Here is a 6031-nt window from a genome sequence, read left to right as displayed (position 1 = left end):
TCCCACATGTGGAGTGGCCCTCAGGCCTAGTCCCAGTCTGAGCAGATAAGGCTCTTCCCAGGGGGAGAGACAGGGAGGGAGGTGGAGACGGACGATGGGGGGCAGGGCCTGGGCAGTTTTTGGCTGGAAAACCATGAGACCAGACAGTGCTGAGAGTCGGGGGAGGGGGGGGGGCCTGTGCCCCCCTGCCCCAAGGGGTCTGAGGCTGCCAGCCCCTGACTCCTGTAACCACATCACGTCTGTGCTGCGCTGCGTCCTGGAGAAGCAATAAACCTTCTCTGTTCTACTAGCGGGCAGAGTCTCATCCTCTGGCGATGGGGTGCAGGATTGGGGGGTACGCACTGTGCTGCCGCACGGGGCCCTGGTGGGCATGCTAAACATGGCAGCGTTGCCTGGGCAGGGGGTGTGTGGGGAAGGGGGCACCCCCCCCCCACAGAGATCTCCCTTTCTGGGGAGGCCCCTTGCAGCCGGAGCTGCTCACAGCCGGGCGGGTGTCCTGCCTGCCTCCCGCCCCTATGAAAGGCACCAGGCTGGGGTGGGATGGGAGCAGCCTGCATTCAGCCTCTCCCGCTGAATCCCTGTGGGGCCAGCAGGGGCCGCTGCCTCTGCAGCCTTGGCGGGGTGCAGGCCTGGCAGTGCCCGGCGGCAGGTGGCCGGCCTGAGACGGAGCCAGAACTGACCAACGTACCTGGGCAAAGAGCCACCAGCATGTCAGCTGCCCCCCTCCCCCCGCATAAATCAGCTGCCTTGCATGGGGCAGGAGGCTCGGGCGGTGGCTGGGGTGGAGTGGGGGCAAGTCGGGGGCAGTCAGGGCACCCCTGCCCGGGGGAGCGGCTTCTTGCTGGGATCCTCGTGGCCGCCGGCTGCAGGAGCCAGAGCCAGAGCAGGGTTCCTCTGAGCTCCTGCAGCCTCCCCTCCAGGCCCGTCCCTCCCGCCCCCCCTTACGCCCCTTTCCGGAGAGACCCAACCCAGGGGCTTGGCGGGGGCCCGGCTCCGCAGCCCCCCAGCTCATCCCCCTCCAGCTGCCCGGTGCTCACAGCTTCAGGATAGTTGAGGTGGCTAAGAAGGGGACCCCCCTGAAAGCGAGGGGCCTGGGATGGCTGCTCTGAACTGTCGCCTGGAGGGGATGGCTCTGCCCCCCACCCAACTCCCCAGCCCTCTGGCTCCTGCCCCTCCCACCCATGGGGTGACTCTCCACAGACGGGGAGTTGGCTAAACCAGGAGCCAGGCTCTTGGCCTCGGTGCTTCCCCCGGGATATCCCCTGCAGCTGCCCCCCCCCCCCCCCCCGGCAGGGCTCCCCTGTTTGGCCTGTGGAAGGAAGGGCACAGTGGGGGGGCTACCTGGGCCTGCCACCCTCCCATCTGTGTGGGGGGGCAGTGCAATGGGGCCCTGAGAAGCATCAGGCTGGGGCCTGCGCGGGTGCGTTGCCAATGGCAACGTGGCCAGGGATGGGTGAGGAGTTGCCATGGAAACCGGCTGGGAAACTTCTGAAGCTGAGATTCCTGTGTTGGGGGAAGAAGGGAGATGGGGGGGGGGGGGCGCGTGCCTGGCCTGCAGCTTCGCCCCCTCCCCCGGCAGCGTCGCCCTCCCCAGCAACGGGCGAGGGGGGCCTGGGCCTAGATCCGCTGCAGCCCTGTTCAGGCTTCCTGTGTGCGGTGGTGGGGGGCAGGAGCCAGCGGGCTGGGGAGGGGGCCAGAGTGGGGGGGCAGGGCATCTGTGCACAGGGTGCCCCCTCTCCTGCACCCCCCCTCCGGCTGCACCTTGCCTGGAGGGCTGCAGCTGCTGGGGTCTAGCGGGATGAGCCTTGCTCAGCCCCTCTGCTCCTGGCATGGGCAGCCCTAGCCTGCTGGCTCTGGGCCCGGCTTCTCCTGCACCTCCTCAGCCCGGCCGGGCCCTCCGACCAGCTCTCGGAAAGGGGGAGCGGGTTCCAATCCTGCCCTCGAGGGGCCTGCGCCCGTGCTCAGGCCCAGTTTCAGAAGCAGCCCTGTTTCTGGTTCCCCCCTCCCCGCTGGCTCATGGAGGCCCTTAGCGGGAGCGGCGGGTCCCCCCCCCACAGGCAGGGGCAATGCGAGGAGCCTGTGGGCTGCCGGAGGGGCCCCTTTGCCTGCTGCAGCACAGGGCGAGGCTGCGAGTCCTGTCTTGGGGAGCCAGGCACCCTGGCTCCAGGCCAGCTTCTGGCCCCTGCGGGAGCTGGGCTTGATAGGTGTGTGTCTCGCCTTTATCTCGCCTCTGCCACCCGCTGTTCACACCCCGCCGTGGGAGGGCAGGCGGCCGCTCCCCAGCCGGCTGGCTTGGGTTTCGCCTTGCACCAAGCAGCTCCCAGCCGGGCCGGGCTCAAAGGGAGGGAGCAGAAATGCCCATGCAGCTGTCCCTCTCTGCAGCCCCGTGCGGCAGCCGTTAAGGGCTGCTCCCCACGCTACACGCGCTTTGTTATTGTTTATGGGGAGGTCCTGCTCCCACCCTCGGCCGCAGCCTCCTTGCACTTCTGCCTGGCGCTCACCCGCTTCCCGTCCTCCCTTGCTCCCTCTCTCCACCCGGCGCGGCGGGAGGCAAGGTTTGCACCCGGGCTCAGGCTGGGAGGGAAGTGAAAAGTTGCGTCCTAGGGATGGGGCCGTGTTACCCACCCCCCTGCAGTCGGAATGAAACCTCGGAAACGCTTCCCTGCTGGGTGGATTTGCACTTCCTCAAACACGAGGTGCCGGGAGCAGTGAAAATCAGGGGCTCCTTTTCCCAGTGGCTTTCCACGCCGATGCCCTGACTCCAGGGCCTGCTGGTACAGCCTTGCAGAGGGCAGAATGGACTCCAGCGCCCCCATGTAGGGATGCTAAAGGGGTAGCAGTGACATTTGGGTGCATTCTGGTCTCCCCACGGCTCCTCCCAAATGAACCGAGCCTTTACAAAGACCCCCCACCGCCTTCCCCTTTGCTCCTTAGCTTTGGGATTGGCTGGGCTGGGCAAGAGACCCAGTCTCCGTGTGCTTTTGGGAGTGAAAAACAGGCTCAGCCATTTGGGAGGGAAGAGGGGTTTTCCTGCATCAGACTTGAAAAATCCCCACCCACGTGTGTCTCAAAGCAGCCTGTTCGAATGTTCCCCAAAGCCCACCCTCCGGGCAGTGCTCGCTGCTGCCAGCTCTCGCCATCTGATGTGATATTTATTGCCTGGTTTTCTTAAAGCCTTTGCTTCTGGAGGCAGGTGAGTATGGGGTGAGCTCAGCTTTTGTTGAGGAGGAAACATACCGTGGTGATGTAGCCATGTGGTTCCAGGGCCCGAGAGCGGCAGAGCGGGGAAGGGAAATAGCTTTTCTTGGACCAGCTTCTTTCGGGGAACGACACAAGCAGGCGCCGATGACGACTTCAAGTCAGGGTGCGCCGCGGAGCTTGAAATCCTGGTTCTTCCTCCCGCAGAAGTTGGTGCAATACAAGAAATTCCCTCGCCCCACCTTGGCGGTTGCGTTAAAAAGTTAGTTTCTAACCCTCCTCTGTGTCCCCCGTGTGAGGTCCTGAAGGCTCAGAAATCAGAAGGCAAAGGAGACGCCAAGACGTCGTGTTATGGTAAAATCTCATGATTTTAAAGTCACTGACATGGGCAGGAGGATCGGCCCCAGGGTTTTGCATGTGCTGGCCTGGCCATGCAGAGCTCCTCTGTGGAAGAAGATTGGTGCAGAAATCTTCCAGTGACTTGCCTAATAGAAAAATCTGGGGCAGTCCAGCAACTCAAGATATCTGTCTGCATTCACTAGCATTGTTGTGTGGGTCACGGTAGGAGCTCCCGTCATGGACAGAGTCCCTCTGTGCTAAGTGCTGCCGCTTCCACTGGAAATACTGACAGCAGGCCGTCTGGCTTGGCCTTCCTTCACCTCTTCTCTGCTTCCCCTTTTGGGATGGGGCTTTTTTCTCTGGCTGGTTCCTTGTTGGGAAGTACCTGCAACTCAGAGAGGAGCCTTTGTCCTGGGGTTAGTGCAGGCACAAGGAGTCAGGCTTCCTAGGAGCTAGTTCTGAAATGCGGTGGAAGTGGAGTCTAGTGGTTAGAACAAAGAGTCAGCGCCTGCGTTCTGCAAGGCCCGAGAAGTCATTCTTTTGCTCTACTCAATGCAGATTAGGCCTCGATGGGAGCCTCATCCAGGAGCGGCGCGAAGCTGGCTGCGGCAGCTGGCGCCCTAGGCGGAAGGTGCGATCGGCACCCCCGCCTGCAGGGCCATCAGTGGCTGTGACGTAATCACAGGGCGCCCTGGCCGGTGTGCCCTAGGCAACTGCCTAGTTTCCCTAGGTTCATGGGCCGCCCCGACTGAATCCAGTTCTGGGCGCCACATTTCAGGAAAGACGTGAAGAAACTGGACGGGGTCCGGAGAAGAGCAACAAAAATGATGAAAGATCTAAAAAATGTCACCTGTGAGGGAAGAGTGAAAGAACGGGGCTTGTTTAGTTTGGAAAGGAGAAGACTGAGAGGGGACAGGAGAGCAGCTTTCAAGGACCTAAAAGGGTGTTTTGAGGAGGAAGGAGAAGAATTGTTCTCTGTGGCCTCTGAGGACAGGACGAGAAGCAAGGGGCTTAAATTGCGGCAAGGGAGGTTTAGGTTGGACACTAGGAAACACTTCCTCACTGTCAGGGGGGTGAAACACTGGAATAAATTGCCCAGGGGGGTTGTGGAAGCTCCATCATTGGAGAGATTGAAGAGCAGGTTGGACAGACGCCTGTCAGGGATGATCTAGATCAGTGGTCCCTAGTGTGGTGCCCGCAGGGGCCATGGTGCCCGCTGGGCCATTTCTGTGCGCCCGCCAAGTGATCGGGGCCAGCCCCACTCGCAGGCGCATGATGCATGGGTGGAGCCAGCCCCAGGTGCGCAGCACATGGTCAGTGCCGGGCGCATGGCACAGGTGCCGGCTCCGGGCACGCAGTGCATGGGTGGCCCGCCCCCAGGCGCACGGGACATGGGCTGTTCTGGCCCCGGGCGCGTGGCGTATGGGCAGCCGCACCCCTGCCGTGAGGACGGGCTGGACTTGATGCCCTCTCGAGGTCCCTTCCAGCTCTCATGTTTGAGCTCTGGTTAATGGATGTGTTGACGTGAAACCCCGCTCACTGCAGGACAATTGGCAGGGCTGCCCGGCCGTTAGCGGGTCTGAGGGCACGTGCCAGGGCACATCTGGCAGGGTGATGAGCGTATCCTTCCCTTCCCTCGGCCCCAGCAGCTGCTGCACTGTCGGTGACAAGCGCCGGCCTGAAAACAAACCCGCCCTGGTGCCAGCTGCGGCAGGGGCATGAGCTCACTTGGGCCTGCAGCCGGGGGAACGGAACGCACCAGCCGCAAAGCGTGACCACTGGCGGCGCAGAGAAAGGCCAGTCCGACCCGTGCTGCCCTCCTCTTGACTATCCTGCCAGGCCCGCAGCCTGAGGACACTAGACCCAGGGGCGGAGTTAGGGGTATTGGCTTCCAGGGCAGGTGGGCTGCCGCTGGGGATCCTGGCTGCGACGCATTCCAGGGTTAGGCGCTGCGGTTTTAAGGGGATTGATTTGCAGGGTGGGTGGCTTCCCCCCCCCCCGGGTTTAGGGGTATTAGCTTGAGGGGCTTAACACCCAGATCGTGGTGGATTAGAGGCTTAGGGGCATTAGAGGCTTAGGGGCATTAGAGGCTTAGGGGCATTAGAGGCCGATCCGGCTGCATGAGGGGTTTAGGGGCATTAAATCCACCATTGCACAGTGCTGCCCAGAGCCAGGTCTCAGGGTTTATTATTTATTCATTGTTTTTCCCCTGGGCCTGGCTGGCTCCTTTGCCCGCAGGCGGCAAGTCCCAGGCGGCCCCAGCCTCCAGCAGCCCCGCTCTTGGGGTGGGGGCTGCAAGGGGGGGGTCCCTCCAGGCTCCCCCCTCGCAACATACGCAGTCGGGGGGGGGGGAGGGAAAAAGGGGGCGCTGCCCCTTTAAAAGATGCAAATCTCCAGCCAAAAGCAACATCCCCGCCGGCTGGGCCAATCAGGAGCCGCGCCTGTTTCCTTTTGGAACCACCACCTGCCCGCCCGCCAATCCCGGCGGGGCCCC

Source organism: Pelodiscus sinensis, chromosome 32, assembly GCF_052426305.1.
Source record: "Pelodiscus sinensis isolate ZL-2025 chromosome 32, ASM5242630v1, whole genome shotgun sequence".
In the NCBI taxonomy this organism is placed as follows: Eukaryota; Metazoa; Chordata; order Testudines; family Trionychidae; genus Pelodiscus; species Pelodiscus sinensis.
The sequence above is the reverse complement of the archived record's forward strand: the minus strand, read 5'-3'. Positions refer to the sequence as shown.